Here is a 21,252-nt window from a genome sequence, read left to right as displayed (position 1 = left end):
TAGACTACCAGGTAAGAAGCAAAGAAGGTCAGTTTCTCCAGGTGAGTGGCAGCTTGAGGTATCAGTTTTTCTTGTAGCCTCCATAAGAAGGAATTATAGAATCTTAAGGCAGGCAGCCAACCACTAGTGATCATCTTACCATCCCCTCTGCCTCTAGGCCAAACTATAGAACATACAGCCTAATGAAGATAAATTGCTGATGCTCATCAGATGTATTTTGTGTCACCAATGTTCACAGACCAGCCCTTCCTTTGACAGAGCTCTTAATGAGTTCATTCATGCTCTGGTGAATGTCTCATCACCTTTATAAAAAAAAAACCTTTTTCTTTAAAGTTACCCTTGAGCCCTGGAGTAGAACTGTAAACATTCATGTCTTTAGATGATACAAAATGAACCACTTATCATTTATCATGTCAAATTGGATTCTCCTTCCACATAATCTGTGAAGAAAAGCATACCATAATGGCCAAAAGCCCAAATATTAGGGTAAGACAGAAACCAGGAGCTGGCACTCACTAACCACTATGCTCTTGGCAAAGTCACTGCATTCCTGCAGACTCAGTTTTATCTCTATAAAATGGAGATAACAGCATCATTTTTCTATAGATTGATGTGAAGATCAAAGAACATAGAAGCTAAATCTGTTCATAAATAATACCTATAAATATAAAATATTATGGTATTATTTTACTTACAAAGGAACACCAATACCATTGAGCAAACAGTAAGCATAATGAAGCTAAAGTGACTATATTAACACCAAATAAAGTAGACTTCTAAACAAACAATATGACCACAGATAAAGATGTACATTGCATAAAGGTAAAAGAATTTACTTATAAGAAGGGCCTAACAATCATAAATGTGTATTTACCTAGTAAGAGAAATTCAACATATGTGTGTCAAAGTTAACAGAATTAAATGAAGAAATAAACTCATAATCATAATTAAAGATTTTGACACCCTTCTATCAGTAATTAATAGAATAGGTAGGCAAAAACAATCAATCAATACAACACTATCAACAATCTTAACTGAATTAATGCTTACAGAATACTTCATCCAACAAAGAATTTGCTCTTTTTAAAGAGAACATATGCTCATTAAAAAATCAAATATTGGTCCATAAAACAAATCTTAATACATTTAGAAAGACTGCTATCTTATAGAGTATATTGTCTCACAATGAAATTAAATGGCAAACCTGTAATATTATGACATCTAGAAAACCGCAAAATATTTGGAAATTAAACAAAACACATCTAAATAACCCATGGACCAAAAAAGAGATTACAAGGGAAATTAAAAAATGTTCCTAACTAAATATCGACTGTGTCTATGAATGTGTGTGTGTGTGTGTGTGTGTGTGTGTGTGTGTAGTATGTCCAGAAAATATCCAGCCATGTACTATGAAAAGTAGACATTTATTGAAGAAGATAGAAGATACAAGAAACATTATACATAGGACAATGACACCTTGTTCTCTATCAAAATACCTTAGGACCTCACACAGTTCTCCCAATCACCATCAGCTACCCCATTGTATTTTCCTGAATCTTATCATGGTCTGAAATTTCTTCCCTTTCAAATGTGATTTTAGTTTTGGGAAAATCTAGAAGTCACAGGGCACCAAATGTGGGCTGTAGGGGGTCTGAAGCACATGGGTGATTTGATGTTTTCCCCAAAAAACTCTGCACAAGATGTGATTCATGAGTGGGAGCACTGTTGTGATGAAGCTGCCAGTCACAAGTTGCCTACAACTGCAGTCTTCTGAATCATCCAAATAGTTTCTGCAGAGGAATGTTCAAGCTTAATACAAAACTTGATGAAGATTAGTTGCTCTCTACTCACCCAGTCATTTTGAATGCAATGGCCACACAGTACACATGCTCATGCAATGGAGTCTACCACCCCCACTGACTAGTACAGTAAAGTCGTTTTTGTTCACACATGCACATTCCAGTCCACTCTCTTTGGCTAGTAGGTTACATTGATGTCACGCAAACCATTGTCATTATGTTAACAATGACTGGACTTCTTCATGAACATATAAATGTATACATAAATGTATACATTTTTTATATACATATAAATGTATACATAAATGTATGCATTTTTATATACATATAAATGTATACATAAATGTATAAATATGAATGTATATCTATATTAAATGTAAATGTTTCTTTATATATGTATATATGTCTTTTATATATACATATAAATGTATACATAAATGTATAAATACAAATGTATATCTATATTAAATGTAAATGTTTCTTTATATATGTATATATGTCTATTTACATATATATATTTACAAAAGGTATTAAAACAAAAATCAATGACCTTAAGATAAATCTTTAAATATAGATCAAATGTAATTCTCAACCAGGAGTGATCTTGCTCCTCAGAAGACCTTTGATAAGGTTTAGAGATATTTTTGATGTTATAGCTGGGTGAGGGAAAGCATTCAGCACCTGGTGGGTTGAGGCCAAGTTTGATCTTAAGTGTTGTACGATGCATAGGATAGCTTCCCACAACAAAGAATCATCCAGTCAAAAATATCAGTAGTGAAGATTCAGACCCTAATTAAATATGTCATTAAAAACATTCCCACAGAAAAACTATAGGCCCAGATAATTTCACTGGTAAATTATATCAAACATTTCAGGGAAAAATTAACATCAATTTTATATGAATTATTACATAAAATGGAGAAAGAACACTTCCCAAATCATTTTGTAAGGCTAGCATAACTTGATAACAAAACCTGATACAGACATTACAGGAAAAGAAAATTACAGACCAATAGCCCTCATGAATATAGACAAAAAATTACTCCAAAAGTTACATTGTATCCAAGTGAGACTTACCCTAAGAATACAGGTTAACTTAACTTTCAAAAAAAATCTGCCAATGTAATTCACCATATTAACAGAATGAAGGTGGAAAACTGCATGACTATCTCAATGAATCAAGAAAGAAGTCATATTACAAGTTAAGTAACACTGACTTTTGTTTAAGTCAGCAAATTAGAAATAAAAGGGTATTTCCTCAATCTGATAAAAGGCATCCATTAAAATCCTTCAACTAACATCATACACAATAGTGAAATATTGAACAGTTTCTAAGAGTGGGAATAAAGCAAGTTACCTCTCTCTGCTTCTATTCAACTGTTTTATTAAAGGTTCTAACCCATGCAATAAAACAAGAAAAAATAATCTAAACAAATTGGAAAAAAAGAAGTAAAACCTCTGCTCAAATATGAATGATTGCATATAAGATCCTAAGGAATGTACAAGAAAATAGCTACCAGAAACAATAAATATGTTTAGCAAGATTTCAGAATATGAAGTCAACCCACAAATATTAATTGTATTTGCATATATTAGCTGCAATTAGAAAATAAAATTTAAAATATAATTTCTTATATAATAACATCAAAATTCTTATTTTAAAAATATTTGTAGAATTTGTACATTGAAAACTAAAAAAACCTCACTAAGAAAAAACTTAAGAGATCCAAATGTTTGGAGAAATACCATGTTCATGGATTAGAAGATGCAATGTTTCAAGATATCAGTTATCTACAAATTGACCTACAAGTTTAGTGCAATCCTTATCATAATCTCACTAGTGTTTTTTGGTGGAAATTGACGAGCTGATTCTAAAATCTGCATGAAAATTAAAAGGACCTAAAATATTCAAAGCAATCTTGAAAAGGAGAAAACAAAGTTAGCTGCATTAATTAACATAGTATGTATGATACTGGCATAAGAATAGATAAATCTATTAATAAATAAGAAAGAAAGTCTAGAAACAGAATCACACTTATATAGTCATTTTATTTCAACAACAAAAAAAAATTGGACCTTAGTTCTTAAGATAACAAATAACTACCAAGCTTCTAGAAGAAAATAGGATATGGTTCTTAAATAAAACACTGAAATAACACCCATAAAAGAAAAGTTAATAAATTGTACAGCATCAACTTTAAAAGCTTATCCTCATTAAAAGACACTATTAGAAAAATAGTTCTGGCTGGTGTGGCTCAGTGGATTGAGCACTTGCCTACAAGCCAAATGGTTGCCAGTTCAGTTCCCAGTCTAGGGCACATGCCTGGGTTAGGGGCCAGGTCCCCAGTAGGGGGCGCAAAAGAAGCAACCACACATTGATGTTTCTCTCCCTCTTTTTCTCCTTCCCTTCCCCTCTCTCTAAAAATAAATTAATTAAAATTTTTTTAAAAAAGGAAAGAAAAAGAAAAATAAATAGTTAAGCTCCAGCCTAGAGAAAAATATTTACAAAATGTATACCTGAGAAAGAAATCATCTTCAGAATATATAAAGAGCTTCCATAACACAACAAAAAAGACAAATTACCTTATTTTTAAAAATCACCAAAAGATTTGGGTATTTCACAAAGGACCATAAACAAACAATAAATAAGTTCAGAACAAAGTATCCAATATCATTAGTCTTCAAAGAAATACATATTAAAACCAAAGCGAAATAAACCAAATGCTGTCAAGGATGCAGACTAACAAGAACTCTCGTATGTTGTAGGTAGGAGTGTACAATGGCACAACCACTTTGAAAAATGATCTGGCAGCTTTCTTATGCAACTAAACACATACCTATGATATGATCCAGTAAGTTCATTCTTTGGTATTTATCCAAGAAAAATAAAAACACAGGTACATACACATACATACACACAAAGTAAACCAATCTGTGCAAGAATGTTCTTAGCAAATGTATTAATAATAGCCAAAAATTGAAAACAATAAGAAATTGGATAAACAAACTGGTATGTTCATGCAGTGGAATACTACTTAGCAATAAAAAGAACAAATTACACATATATGCAACAACATGAAAGAATACAAAACATTATGATGAGTGAATGAAAAGTTACACAAGACATTGTGTGATTCCGTTCCTGTTAATTCTACAACAGGTAACACTAATCTATGTCACAAGAAGAAACTGATGATTGCCTCTAAGGAAGTTGGAGGCAATTGGAGACTGACTAATAAGCCACATGAGGCAATTTTGGAGATGATGGTAATTTTTTGTATCTTACTAGAGATTTAAGTTACACAGGTGTACTCATTGGATTTATATTTTTCATTACATGTAAATCGGGTCTCACAATAAAAAACAAGAACCCTAATTTGTTATCAGTTTAATATAAGCATCCTAAAGTATTTAAGAGTAAGTACACTGATGTCTGCAACTCACTTTGAAATATATCTAAACATAAGAGAGATTAACAAAGTAATAGAGTATAGATAGATGGATTGGAGAGATTTGAGATAAAATAGAGATAAATGTTAATTGTAGAATCTAGGTAGTGAGTATATAAGTATTCACTGTATAATTCCTTAAGCTTTGGTGCATGTTTGACATTTTTAATAATAAAAGATAGATACAAAAAAGTAATAATGGTGTGAAATATCAAAATTCTCCCTGGTGACCTCAGGGCATTACCCGGAGGAATTAATTCATCCTCTGGTAGGTGGGTTTCTCCTCTCCCCACTGCTTACCAGCCCACCAGCCCATTTGCACCACAGACAGGCTTCTGATGAACCCACATCATTGCACTGAATCTTCCCAGAAGAACATGCAGTGCTTTCAGTAAGTCTGTGTATACATTCTAACTTTAATAACTGTGGTTACTGATATGATAAAGTCTATGACAACTACATTATTTTAGCATATAAAAGTTACCCTTATTCAAACCTAAAACTGGTGAAAACTGACTGCTATAAACAGGAAGGTAAATTATTTTCTAGCCAGGACATTCTATTTTAATATTGGCTATAAGAAAACTAATTTGTCTTTAAATCTTGTTTATAAAGTATTGGTAACATACCAGTGAGCTGTTTTTAAATTTTAAAACTTTAACATGTAAGAAGAGCTTCTAACTGTCTACTTAGGAGGAACTAACACTTATGGAAGACATGTAAAATATTACAGTGGACAGTTTAATTATATGATCACATATATTATCCCAATTCGAACCTAGTTTTGTCTGCACCAAACTGTTCTTCTTTCCACCTAAGGCTTCAGGGCCTTAGATGAGGTACCAAGGATTTTGACATGTGGAAGAGACTATTACTCGAGGTATAGAGCAAGAGCAGAGCAGACTTTTTGAACACTTTTGGTAATCCAATATAGAGTCACTGTCAGCCATGACAGTTATGTAGAGTGCTCTGTCAAGACTGAGGTAATGGGATGTAATGGGAAAGCCCTGGGGAGGGGCCTGGAATGCCCAAAACCACAAGTCTGACATCAGGATTAGGACTGCATCTGGACATGGATATTAGTGAGACCTCTGCCCATTGTGGGCTCCAAGAACTCAGAGCTCTGACCGTTCCATGCTGGAGCTGTCAAACTTGACTGTACCATGGATCATGCTCAGAGCCCTGCAGGACTTCCACTCCACCAGACATGGGCTGCCACTGCAGCCACCTGGCTTGAGACCATTTCCTTCCTCTCCATCTGTGGATGCCACCAGTGACCCAGCTTCCAGGAGGATGTTTGCTCTACTTGCCTCTATGGTTTCAGCTCCCCTCCCTTGTGTAACCTGTGTGTGACTCTACTGGCTTATTGAGGAGGTCTCCCCTAATAAACCTGGCATCATGGAAAGAAGCAAACATTAATGAGTGATTCCTTTCAGGGATGCTCCCTTGCTCGTGACACTCCATTGCAAACGTGCATCTAGTCAACACTTGGACATGGAGCACAGCAGAAAATGCACAGCAGTCTGAACTTGTCCCTGGGACTTGGCAGTGAGCTGGCAGGCTTCTTCAAAAGCCCCTTCAGCATCACAAATGTCATCTGTCTGCCTCCTTGTCTTCAGGAATATGACCAGAGTCCCTATTCCCCAGAGATGAATAGGACCAAATGCTGCAACTCTGAAAAATCCTGACTTATTTCCCAAGGCAGAAGAAAGGCACACCTCTAGAAATCCAGGTTGGCTATAGCATTTACACATTTTTTTTTGCATGTTTTCCCCCTTGGACTCTATGGGCTTGTGCAGAAGGGATTCTTTTTAATAAAATGGCTTTCAGATCTCTGTTTAAAGGGGGAACATGGACATGTAAGTCTAAGTCATTTGAAACACAAAAAAGAATCCCTTTCACAACAGAGAGAAATATCTATTTCAAATTATCTCTGTAAACACTTTAGATTGATCACATTTTTTCTTCTTCTGAAAGGCATTTCTAAACAAGAATACAGATTTGGAGACTTTAATAAGTGATTTACCAGAACAAAATCTTAGGCTGAAATTGACCAAAATGTTTAATGCATTTCATTTTAACCCCTCAAATATTCTGATTTGTATTAAATATGTCAGGATAAGTAAGGTGACAAATTCTTTATTTGGAAAGTGTTCCAGCACCAGGGCTGGTGCTAGCTTCCCACTCTGTTACTGTGATTAATAATAAGAAAAATATATATATTTGGTCTTCCTCCAGTTACCATCAAGGAGCTCCTAAAAACCTTGGAATTTCCCAAGTGAAGAGCTAAGGGTGAAAAGGTATCTTTTGTTATGTTAATGAGGTGACTTTGGAAAGCCCCAAAGTAACCAGAAGATGGAGGCTGGTTGCCAGGGGAGTCAACCATGTGGTTAGAGGATTGGAGCTGTCAGTCCCACCTTTCACTCACCCCACCCCCCAACCTCTGGGGAAGGGGAGAGGGGCTGGCAGTTGAATCTATCACCACTGGACATGATTTAATCATTTGTGCAGATGTCAGGAAGCCGCTATAAAAACCCAGAAGGAAGGTGGGGACACATTTCAGAGAACTTCATGGTTAGGGAACACAGATTTAGGGAGCGGCAGTAGAATCATTAGGATAAAGCATGGAAGCTCCAAGGCCTTTCCCCATACCTTTGCCCTATGCTTCTCTTCCATCTGGCTGTTAAGTATACTGTTTCTCTGAGTTCTGTGAGCTGTGCAAACAAATTAAATTCAGGGAGGATGTTGTTGGAACCTCCAATTTACAGCCAGTCAGCCAGAAGCACAGGTGACAACCTAAACTTGCAATTGGCATCTGATGAGAAGGTAAGGGTTGTCTCCTGGGACTGAACCCTTAATCTATGGGATCTGATGCTATCACCAGGTAGACAGTGTCAGGAAAGAGTTGCAGAATTTAACTCATAAAGCATTTGTCAAATGAGTGAATGAAATATCAAAGGAATGCCCCCCAAAAGCATGATGGAAATAAAGCCACTGTTACAGAACAACAAGGGAAGGGGCTGGGATCATATACTATTACCGAAAGGAACCCCCCAGGTTCGTTATGTCTGCTGCCAGAGGAAAGACATCTTTCAATGCCAGAGATTTGTGAGAAGGAAAGGAAATGTTTATTTAATGCTATACAAACTTAAAGTAGTGACCTAATTTCTTCATCTAAATCCCAAAGTCCCTTAAAACACCCACAAACACACACAGTCCTTCCTTCCCCCCTTTGCCCAGTCTGGGGTACCGTATCTCAGGAAAAGAAACAGAAGTCCGCAGTTCAGGCAGCCCCCAGTTCTTCCCAATAATCTGTCTCAGCTGGTAGGTTTCCCTCAGTTCTTGGCACCACCAGCTGTGTCGCCAGGATCTCTGATAAAGCCGGGTGGTGGTTCCCCCTTCTAAAACTGTGGGAGTCCCCACTCTGGCAAAAACCACGTGGTTCTCCTTCTACTGCCCTAGCCAAGGTCCTCCCTGCACAACGGCCATGGGAATCTCCACTCTGACAAAGCTGTGTGGTTCTCCCCTCTCAATGGCTACAAGGAGGGTGTCACCACTCTGCCAAAGCTGAGTGGCAGTTGTCTGCTAAAGTCACATGGTGCTTCTCTCTTGCAGGGCTGTGGGAGTCCCCACTCTGCTAAAGATGCATGGTTCTCCCCTCAATGACTACCATGTCTAGGTTTAAATCCCTGCACCAATCTTCCTCTGCAGCCCCATTTCTGACTCCTCCTACAATCAGCTACACATGCCAGAACTCATATCCTTCCAGCTTTACTGGGCTGCCATCATGAGTCCAGGCAGGTGTGACCCCATGTCATGGAGCCAATCTTCTCCAAGCTCCCATACAGGCACTATAACTTGGGGCACCTGCCCCCCAGTTACATCTTGGGGGCAAGTTATTTCCATTCCCCTGGCTCAGAGCATGGCCACAGCTATTTAACATATCTATGCAACCAGTTAAAGGTTATAGATACGTTAAATGACTACACCAGAGGTTAGCTGCAAAGCTGTTGCTGTACAAAACAGCTCTCAAAGGCCCTGCTCCATCTGTCCCTTCCCCCAACCCATACCTGCGGTTGGGGGGGGGCGCGGAGTGGGGACATCCTAATATTTCCTGAACACCTTGAGTCCTGGACCCCATTTCAAATCCCTATTTGGGGTCCCCTCTTGGCTGCACCCTGTTACACTACCACCATCATGTCCCTTGATTTTGAAAAGCACACAAGCTTGCATTGAATTCTTTGCAGCCACAATCTACTAATCCTCAGAATGCCTTACCCTAAAAAATGGTCAAATGATACTCCCTTTGACTGATAGAGAAAATAAAAAATCTGAGCCCACAGGTGGTGAGACAGGTTCAGAATCTTAATGGCAACTTTCAGAATCCACACACTTGAAGAACAGCCTCAGCACACATGCCACTGCCTCTGCCAACCCATCCATTGCCTGTAGGTCACCTGAGGTCAAAGCTGCATAGACACTACAAAAGTACAAAATGGTGAGAATTCCAGCTACGATCTGTGTACCCCATTTAATACCTCTAATTGTGGATATCTACATCCATTCATCTATTTTTTGTGTATGTTATTGGTTCAAAATGATATTACCTCAGCTAGTAGTAACAACCACGGAGTTTGGAAATTAGTACATAACTAATCAGTACCATGAGATGAAATGAAAGTTTGAGATACCATGGAGCTACTAGAGAACACATTATGATTTTGAGAAGAAACACCACTATCTGGATTCTAGATCTCATGGTGAAAAGAGAACCAGCTATATGAGAAAATACATTTGCAAATGATATCTCAGACAAGGGTTTGATCTCCAAAATACATAAAGAACTCACAGGACTCCACTCCAGGAAGACAAACCATTGTTGTGAATAAGGAAATTAAGAACTAAATTTCCTCTAATAGACAAGAATCACATTGTAGCTAAAAGGAAATGATAAGGGAGACACAGGGCAGTTAAGCAAACATCCTGTGTCTAGCAGACACTCTCCCCTGGATAGGCTAGATAAGCAATGCTTTGTAGTTTTTAATGAGAAAATAGAAAACTAGCTAGCTAGAGCCAGGAGATTACTAGGTTAATGAACAAACAGCCTGCCTTCCCGCCTTATGCAAGAATGCTTGGTTTGAAATTCCCGCGCCCGGTCTCTGTAAGTGAATTGCTAACTGCCACGTCTGCTTCTGTATAACACTTGCTTGCCCGCCCCTATATAAGAACGTAGTTGTAAGCGCTTGGCATGTCTCTCGTTTGCAGCTCCTTGTGGGCACTGTGTCACTGGACACTTTGAGAGTTCGCCCCTGCGCAGGTTAAACTTGGCCAATAAAGTAACATCTTTGATACCCTGAAAGTCTCCAATATTGGTTCTCGCATGTGCTGGATGCTACACCATCCAATTAAAAATGGGCAAAGGACCTGAATAGACACTCTCCAAGAAGAACATTCAGATGGCCCAGAGACATACAAAAGGATCCTCAGCATCACTAGCCATCAGAGAGATACAAATGAAAACCACAATGAGATACCATTTCACGCAGATCAGAATGGCCATCATTGTGGGAGGCCGCTCTGCGTGGCATGAGCCCAGCTCCCAATGGGAAATGCACAGGACCCACACCCACGGATAGGTTTTCCCATGGGGAATCAGGCCTGCAATGTACCTAGGCTGCTATGAGTCTTGCTTTTTGCTAAAACTCCCTCACCCTGAATTGAGGACATTTACTGCAAAGCAACTTCCTAAAAACCATGCTAAACCTTCTAAGGATGAGTGTAATCAGTCCAACTACTTTTGCCTTTTCATTTGCAAATATTCCTCTTCTGTGATGTGATTACCAACATCCTCTCCTTTGTTTTCTGTATAAGATAACCACCTAAAGTGAGCCTGTGTATAGTTAATGAGGACCTTCTTGTAATGTGCCCAGTAAGACAATAAAAGCTCATTGGATCAAGGGCCAAGGCATTTCTCCCCTTGAGAGAAAAGCCATGCCGTCCCTTTTCCTCCACTGGATTTGGTAATCCGTGTGAATATCTCATATTCATCCATAACGACATGGACCCCATGAGCCGGAGTCCGCATCATATCATAAATGCATCAACAAACAATAAGAACCAGTGAAGTTGTGGAGAAAAGGTAACCCTAATACATTGTTGGTGGGAATGCAGACTGGTACAGCCAGTATGGAAAACAGTATGAAATTTCCTCAGAAAGCAAAAAAATGGAACTGATTTTGACCCAGCAATTCCACTGCTGGGATTATACCCTAAGAATCCTGAAACTCTAATGAAAAAAACCTATGCACCCCAATGCTCATAGCAGCACAATTTATAAGAGCCAAGTGCTGGAAGCAACCTAGGTGCCCATCAGTAAATGAGTGGATCAGTAAACTGTGGCACATTTACACAATGGAATACTACTCAGCGGAAAAAAAGTAGGAGCTCCTACCCTTTGTGACAGCATGGGTGAATCTGGAGATCATTATGCTAAGTGAAATAAGCCAGGCAGTGAAAGACAAATACCATATGATCTCATCTATAAGTGGAACCTAATCAACAAAACAAACAAGCAAGCAGAATATAAGCAGAGACATTGAAATAAAGAACAAACTGACAGTAACCACAGGGAAGGCAGGAGGGGGATAATAGGAAAGAAGGGAAAGGGTAGTCAAGGAACATAATATAAAGGACCCATGGATAAAGCCAAAGTGGGGTAGGATTGAGGGTGGGAGATGAGGATGAGTGAGGTGGGGGAATGTGGTGGCAGAAAATGAAGACAACTGTACTTGAACAACCATAAAAAATAAATAAAACAAAAGAATTTTAAGAAAAAATAAAATAATGAATAAAATGACAATGACTACATACCTATCAGCGATTACTCTAATTTTTTGCAATAAACTGTTTTTAATAGTAAACTGTTTATATATTATACACAAAATATTATACACTTAAAATATGAGTTACATACCCTAGTCTCATACATGCAAACCTCAGGCCACAAATAGTTTTGAGCTATACATATATCTGGCACAGATATTGAGGAAAATTCTGTAAATTTTTTTTTAGTTTTAACATATATACATAAATATAAGAACATAAATTACAGTAAAAACATTTGAGACAATGTTGATAACTCAGATGCAGTGACGCCTAAATACCCTATAATGATAGAAAACTATAGTTCAGGGGCATCTCACTCCTGTTCTTTTCAAAATAAGTAAATATATCATATAAGACATTAGTTATTCCTCTAAACAACTCAATTAGAGAAATGTATGTATTAAAATACATATGTGGGAAGTCTCTACTTCCCACAACAGAAAACAAACCAAGCATCTCGTGTATGACACAATATTGTCGCTCCCCTAATCACACAGCTGTCACAACACTGAAACAGGATAGGGTCACGTAATCATTCAAGTCTTTTCCTGAGAATAAAGTATTTTTCTCAACTAACCCTCTGTGCTCACTGCTAAGGAGCAAAGTCAGCAAAGATTTTGAGTGTGCACTTGATCTAAGCTGTTCCTCCCGAAAAGAATAAAAGAAAACTCAATATAAAGAAAGAAATGAGAAGCTATTTTAAAATTAAAGTGTAGCCCTTTGTACATGTTTAAAATTAATATAATTTCAATATCAGCTATAAACATGATGGAAGAGGTTGCAACTCAGCCATCTTCTACCTCCAGGATGAAAGATGGCTCTCAGCGTCACTCAGCTCCACCAGCCCAGAAAGTGACTCAATTCAGAGAGAAAGCCTTGCTTGTTAAAAGAACAATCTGAATTATTCTGAGGTGGCCAGAGTGGTGTTCAATAATTAAATGTAAATAGATTAAATGCTACAATCAAAACGCAAATGGATAAAGAAGATGTAGTGTATATATATATATATATATATATATATACACATACAGTGAAATATTTTTCAGGCATAAAAAAGAGTAAAATTTTAAGCTTGGATAATCCTAGAGGGTATTATGCTAAGTGAAATAAGTCAGACAGAGAAAGACAAATGCCATATGATTTCACTTATATGAGGAATCTAAAGAGCAAAGTAAACAAGCAAACAAAACAGGACAAACTCGTAGATAATGGAGAACAAGCTGATGGTTGCCAAAGGTGAAAAATGTGAAGGGGTTAAGTACACTGGCAGTTAGACGGTTACAGAACAGTCATGGATGCAGTGACTGTTCCATACAGCATAGTACAGAACAGGATATGCAGTCAATATTATTGTAATAACTGTGTATGGTGTCAGGTGGGTACTAGGCTTATGTAAGTTATATAAATGTCTAACCACTATGCTGTACACCTGAAACTAATATAATATTGAATGTTAACTGTACTTGAAAACAAAATGGGAACACCAGCATGGCTATTAACTATGTCTTCCCCTTATAAATGGGAATTTAAATGATGCATTCTTTATTTGCCTTTTGAGAGGATTAGCTGAGATAGCGGTAACACCTTCATTAGCAAATGTGAGCTAGGTAAAGCACCTGTGTTTATATCTACCACTCTACTTATTTTACTGTATTATAACCCTCCATTTTCCCTACTAAATCTTAGTTTCTTTTGGCCAGGGCTTTGCCTGACTTTCCTTCGAATTCCCTGACAGCACCCAACACTGAACGCTATTGCACATGGTAAATGAAGTATGGATCTCTGGTCTTATTTACCAGACATTGGTGACAACCTTCCTTAGGCTCCTGGGAGCCAAGCCCTTCAGCTCTCTCAGGCCTTCCAGACATCAAAATCTTCATCCACTGAAATATGGACACCAAATAAGGATATCAGTAATGACTTTGTTAATCCCTATTATTGCAATAAGCAGATTTCTCAGTTCTACGTTCTTCATTCTTTACAGTTTGATTTGGCTTCAATGTCACAAAGCCCGCTGCCCATGGAGGCCCTTGAGCTGACCACAGCAAAGATATAAAAGGAGGAGTCCACCATAGCTTCTGTCTCCATTATCTTTTCAGCTGTCCCAACCCACTCCATATTTGAATACATCAGTTCATTACTAAGGTTTGAAAGTATTCAGATGAAATAAGGGGGAAAAAGCTCCAACGTTCTGCTATTTCCTTTATGTTTCATTCTTGCATTTTCTTATGGGTGTGCACACATTAAAAGAAAATCCTCATGCTGTCAGATAATGAGCATTTAAAATAACTTTACCTGCTATCTCTTGATTGAGGGTATCCACTTTAGAGGCTGCCTCTAGTGACTGCTAAGGTCACTGGGCTTTCACTTTCTAATGATGAGATTATGCCAATACTGTAATTCGGGTTTGATAGGAAAACAACTATATTTAAATGGAAGAGCATCAATTTTACGTGGCACATACAAGTTGCATCTGAGATCTCTTTCAGCATTCAGATGGGACAACAATCCCAATACCACTGGAGAGGTGAGGGTAGATGAGCCCTGATTCTCAGCTTTGGTTGCACTTTTAAGTCATCTGGAGAGCTTTAAAGGCTCCTAATGCCTGGTTCCCACTCCCAGCAATTCACTGTTAATTGGCCTAAAGTGTGATCTGGACACAGGGATACTTAAAGCTCCCCAAGTGGTTTTAATGTGGAGTCAAGGTTCACAACTGCTGTTACAGTTTCTCATCTAATTGAATTGGGGGAGAGAAGAAGGCACCTTGACCTTATGAAAAGAGTTTGAGTACTGTGTGCTATCATTTATGTGTGAAATCTAAAAAAAGCCAAACTCATAGAAACAGAGACCAGAATAGTGGTTAGCAGGGTAGACAAAGCATACAAACTTCCAGTTATGAAACAAGTGAGTTCTGGAAAATCTAATGTACAGCATGGGATTATAGTTAATAATGCTGTATTACATACTTCATAATTGCCAAATGAGTAGGTCTTAAATATTCTCCACACACAAAAAATAAATGATAATTATGTGATGTGATGGAGGTGTTAGCTAGGAATAGCAGTAAATCATTTTGTAATATATAAATGTATCAAATCAACACATTGTACCCCTTAAAATTAAATAAGAATATATGAGGGGTGAGGGGTGAAAAAGTGAAGAGTAATGTCAATAATTTTGTGGTAAGTTTGCACACAGACAGATGATTACTAGAATTAGTGGGTGATGACACTGTAAGCTATAAAAATACCAAATCACTCTATTGTACACCTGAAACTAATATAACATAATATTGTATACCAACTACACTTCAACTAAAAAATAAATAAAATTTCCCTTCTCAAAACAAAGAAAATATGCCAATTATATCTCAGTAAAGCTAAAAATATATATAAAATAAAAAACTGTATTTACTTTCCCTTAAGATTTTCCCAGATGAGTTCACATTATCATATTAATATAGGTGTCCTTTTAGGACCAGGTTGGAGATAGAAAACCATTTATGAAAACTTGACTTTAATTCTAAGAAGGCATATAGTGACTGTGTATGCCATGCTACTAGTTGGCCCCTGACTGAAGGATTTCCTGGAATGCAGGACTTTTAATGTCAAATCCAGGAAAATCCCAGGCAAATCAGGACTAATCCATCACACTAATGTGGACTAACTTGGCCACATATAATCTGTGGTTCCAGGAGTGTCCCCAGGGACAAGAGAAAAGTTATTCACAGGAGGAGGGATGAGGATGGTGATGTACTCTGTCAGTTCATTGACTTCCAACATACTGAGGTTTACAGGATGATTATAAGTGTGATCAATTGTATAGGCACCATACTTTTAAAAGATACCATCTTTATAGTGCTAAGAGAATCACTGACTTTCTCATGGTAAAAGACCTCAAAGAACTATCAAGCTTAAATATAAATTATGTACTTTTTAAAAACACAACTATCATATTACATTTGCCGATCTTTTCTGTTTTACAAGTTGACTATCCAAAAATGTTACCTCCAGGTATATATTTTAAATCCTTCCCCGAGGATATGTCCATTTGTTTATTGATTTTAGAGAGAGAGACATACACACACAGAAACATCTATCAGCTGCCTCCTGTACATGCCATGATCAGGGGTCAAACCTGATACTCTCTTGGTGTATAGGACAATGCTCCAACCGAGCCACCTGGCCAGGGCTCCAGATATTTTTTATACTTTTTGTTTGTTTGTTTGTTTGTTTGTTTTTAGAGAGAGGGAGAAGGAAGAAGAAAAAGAAAGAGAGAAATGTCAATGAGAGAGAGAAATATCCATCTGTTGCCTCTCATATGTGCCTTGCCCCCTGTCCCTGACCAAACTCACAACCCAGGCATGTGCTCTGACAGGGAATCAAATCAGCAACATTTAGCATTACACAGTGACACTCAACCAACTGAGTCACACCCATCAGGGAAGGCTCCAGATAGTTTTAAAATAATAAACACAATTTGCATTTAATCTGGCTCATCAAGATGAAGACAACATTTTAATGATGCTTTTAGAAATCCATGCAATGAAGAAAACATTTAAAAAGTAGAAGTTCAGTGGATGTTTGGGAATGTTTCTGTCATTCTGTGATATTTTTGCTGAAAACAATATAGGTATACGTGACCTATAAAAACTTCCATATCTTCACACTGTTTTCTTAAAAAGTAGTAGAATACTTTTTTAGCATAAAATTTTTCCAAATAAATCATTTGAATGCCTTTAACTCAATGTGTTAAAAACATAAAAAAGCAACACATTCAATCAGTTGACATCAAGAATACAATCAGTTGACAGCAAGACTGGTTGACATCAGCTAAAATGCAAATTTATTAGCCAAATTTTAAAATACAACCTTTGCATAATTGATGGAAGATATTTTTAAATGATTCTTATAATATTTAACACAACCAATGACACACTATTTTTATTTGGATCTAAATGGCTTTGGGTTGCCTCTTTTTCAATGACCATTTAGAGTACTAATATCAATTGAACTTAAACCCAAATCTTCAAATTGGTATATTTTTTAAGCAATTAGATGTATTTGATAACCTTCTTCCTTCTAAATGTTACTTATAGATAATAAAGTCAAAGGATTTTTCTATCATTAATAAATGAAATAGTTAAAATATTGTCTATTTTATACTTCATGTTTTTAAATTTCTATTATTGTGACTGTTTTATAATGGATATTTTATTCATAGAGAAATTCAGGAATACAATTTATAAGTAAATAAGGATACACATGTAAGAATTAACACATACTAAAAATAAAGGTCATTGAGACAGAAAATTATTCTAAAGCAGAAATCTGTAATGATTCCTGATGCTTGTCTAGCCCAGAGTTGGTGCTCAATAATATATGTTCAATGAATAAATGAACTTCTTCTCAAGATGCATAGATGCTGTCACATATTGAAAAATTTCCTTTATTAAGGCTGAATAATATTTCATTGTATGCAGATACCATATTCTTCTGTATGCATTGAGGACAATTCTGTAAAATAAGCTATTCAGAGACTTCTAGCCAAGATGGAGGTGTAGGTAGACACACTGTGCCTCCTCGCACAGCCAAAAGAAGGACAACAACAATTTAAAAAACAAAAAACCACCAGAACTGACAGAAAATTGAACTGTATGAAAGTCTGACAACCAAGGAGTTAAAGAAGACACATCCATCCAGACTGGTAGGAGGGGTGGAGTAAGGCAGCCAGGGCAGAGAGGGCTTGGGCAAGGCAGCAGCTGGCAGACCCAGTGAGCCAGCAGATTGTGGAACAGGGCATGAAAGGCTGTGGCCAGCAGACTGGGCGGTCCCACATTCACACAGATAAACCAGGCAAAACAAAAAGGGAGCAGGAACTCCCAGCCTCCCAGGAAAGTTCCTTGGAGAGACCCACAAGGTCCTAGAGTGTACATAAACCCAGTCACACAGGAATCGACACCAGAAGGGCCCAATTTGCTTGTGGGAAGTGGGGAAAGTGACTGAAATCTGGCAGAGAGAGGAGCAAATGCCATTGTTCACTCTTGGACCCTTCCCCCACATAGAGTGGTACAACACAGCAACATGGGTTACCCCACCCTGGTGAATACCTAAGACTCCACCCCTCACTAGTAACAGGCACGACAAGACAAAAAAAAAAAAAAAAAAAGGCCCAAACCAAAGAGTAGATCAAAGCTGCAGAAAAAATACAACTAAACAATGAAGAGGTAGGCAATCTAGTGATGCACAGTTCAAAACACTGGTAATCAGGATGCTCACAGAATTGGTTGAATTTGGTTGCAAATCAGATGAAAAAAATGAAGGCTATGCTAAGTGAAATAAAGGAAAATGTACAGGGAACCAATAGTGATGGAAAGGAAACGGGGACTCATATCAACGGTGTGGACAAGAAGGAAGAAACATCCAACCAGAAAAGAATGAAGAAACAAGAATTCAAAAAAATGAAGAGTGCCTAAGGAACCTCCAGGACATCTTTAAATGTTCCAACATCTGAATTATAGGGGTGCCAGAAGGAGAAGACCAAAAAATTGAAAAATTATTTGAACAAATAACGAAGGAGAACTTCCCCATTCTGGCAAAGGAAATAGACTTCCAGGAAGTCCAGAAAGCTCAGAGAGTCCCAAAGAAGTTGGACCCAAGGAGGAACACACCAAGGCACATCATAATTACATTACCCAAGACTAAAAATAAGGAGAGAATCTTAGAAGCAGCAAGAGAAAAGGAGATAGTAACCTACAAAGGAGTTCCCATCAGACTGTCAGCTGATTTCTCAAAAGAGACATTACAGGCAAGAAGGGACTGGAAAGAAGTATTCCAAGTCATGAAAGGCAAGGACCTACATCCAAGACTGCTGTATCCAGCAAAGCTTTCATTTAGAATGGAAGCGCAGATAAAGTGCTTCTCAGAGAAGGTCAAGTTAAAGGAGTTCATCATCACCAAGCCTTTATTATATGAAATGTTAAAGGATTTATCTAAGAAGATAAAAAATATGTACAGTAAAATGACAGCAAATTCATAATTATTAACAACCACACCTAAAACATAAGCAAACTAAGCAAATGACTAGAACAGGAACAGAACCACAGAAATGGAGATCACATGGAGGGTTAGCAACAGGGGAGTGGGAGGAGGAGAGAAGAGGGAAAGGTACAGAGAATAAGTACAATAGATGGTAGGTAGAAAATAAACATGGGGAGGGTAAGAATAATATGGGAAAAGTAGAAGCCAAAGAACTTATGACACATGGACATGAACTAGCGGGGGTGAATGTGGGTGGGAGGGGGTCTGCAGGGTGGAAGGGGGTGGAGGGGAGTGAAGGGGGAAAAATGGGACAACTGTAATAGCATAATCAATAAAATATATTTAAAAAAAGAAATAAGCTGTTCACAGAAGGACAAAAACTGCATGATTCTAATTATATGAGGCATCTGAAACAGACTCACAGAAGCAAAGAATAGAATGGTGGTGACTGGAGGCTGGGGGTAAGGGATACTAGGCCACAGGTATAAAATTTCAGTTATGCAAGATGAGCAAGTTTTAGAAATCTGATGTACAACACTGTGCCTATAGAGAAAAATACTATATTGTACATTTAAAATGTGTTAAGAAGATAAATATCTTGTGTTCTTACCTTTTAAATAATTTTCATCTAAAAAAATTTTTAATTAAAAAAATTTAAGCTCTTACACAGCAGCAATAGCTGTAGATGAAAGAACTGACAAGTAAACTAAGAACATCCGTTTATTAAAGTTTTCTACCTGAACAAACATTCAAGGAAAAAAAACCTTCTAAAAAGCATCATATATCTATAAGTCTAGTAAAGGAGACATCACTATAATCAATTGCAATCATCCATATCAGTGTTTCCTAAATGGAATATAATAGAGACCCTCTTAAATAAATTCAATGAAGAGTTATTGAATGCCTCATGTTTGACCTACAATTGAAGTACATTAATATGAAATAAGTTATCTATGAATTATGATTCCAAGAAAATCATGTTGAGCTTTAGCTCAACGTGATCTCCACTTGGAGATGGGTGCAGACTAATGTTCAGAGAATTTGGGTCACTTGGTGTGATTTCATTCTTCAGTAGATGTCCAGCTTCTTCATCTCACTACATGCTCATCTCCCTCTTGCTCCCCTATTTCATGCTGGAAATGGACAGATTCAGGGACCAGAGTCTGGCAAAGCAACAATCTATGCCAAACTGGTCACTCTCCTCATGTTGCTCATCAAGTGATTTGCACTTCCTTCACATTTTTAAAAGGTCTTACAGGTGAGCTTCAATAAAGCTGAGGGGGCAGGAATCTCAAACCCCTTTTCTTCCAATCTCTTTTTTCTGGATTATGATCAACATGGAGAATAAGCAAAAAAAGACAATTCTGATCATCTAAAGTGAGCTAAATAACTAGATGTAATATTATTCCCAAAAATCTGAAAACAAGAGCTATGGAAGAATAAGATGGATTTTAATAATAATAATAATAATAATAATAATAATAATTACCTAGTAAAGATTAACAATGAAGGCAGTAAACACAGAAGCTCTTAGTAAAAATCAGCAGGAAAGGAGGCCCCTCCAAATCATTATTCAGTCCAGGTATTGGTGTTAAAGGGGACTGGCTGGCTTCTTGAATTTCCATGTCATGTGATGTCTGGCCCTAAGAGATGGCTTCTTTTGGACATAGTGTCTGCATCCTGTCATAGGCCCTTAGGTTCTGACTGATAGGCTATTTGAGCCTGCTGTGGAAATGTCAATGGTTGAACTCATTCTGGGACACCTGGGATCATGAGAAGTCCCCCATGTACATGACTAACAAGAAGAGCAATAAGGTTAAAAATTTTCTCTCCTCTCCTTAGACCCCTGCTCTCCTGGAGACCAGCCTCATCCATTCTGCTTGAGAAAAAGGGACTAAAGGAACAATAAGGTTGATGTTATTTTCCCTTGCAGCAGATCTAGTTGCAAAATCAATAAGACTGCTGTAAATTCCTTCCTATAATGATGCTGTCAGACATGGAACTGCAAGCTAAGGGGGGTTAATTTGATAATAAGACACTTCAGGACAGAAAAGTCTGACCAAGTCTTTACTGAAAGTA

This window comes from Phyllostomus discolor, chromosome 6, assembly GCF_004126475.2.
Source record: "Phyllostomus discolor isolate MPI-MPIP mPhyDis1 chromosome 6, mPhyDis1.pri.v3, whole genome shotgun sequence".
NCBI lineage: Eukaryota > Metazoa > Chordata > Mammalia > Chiroptera > Phyllostomidae > Phyllostomus > Phyllostomus discolor.
The sequence above is the reverse complement of the archived record's forward strand: the minus strand, read 5'-3'. Positions refer to the sequence as shown.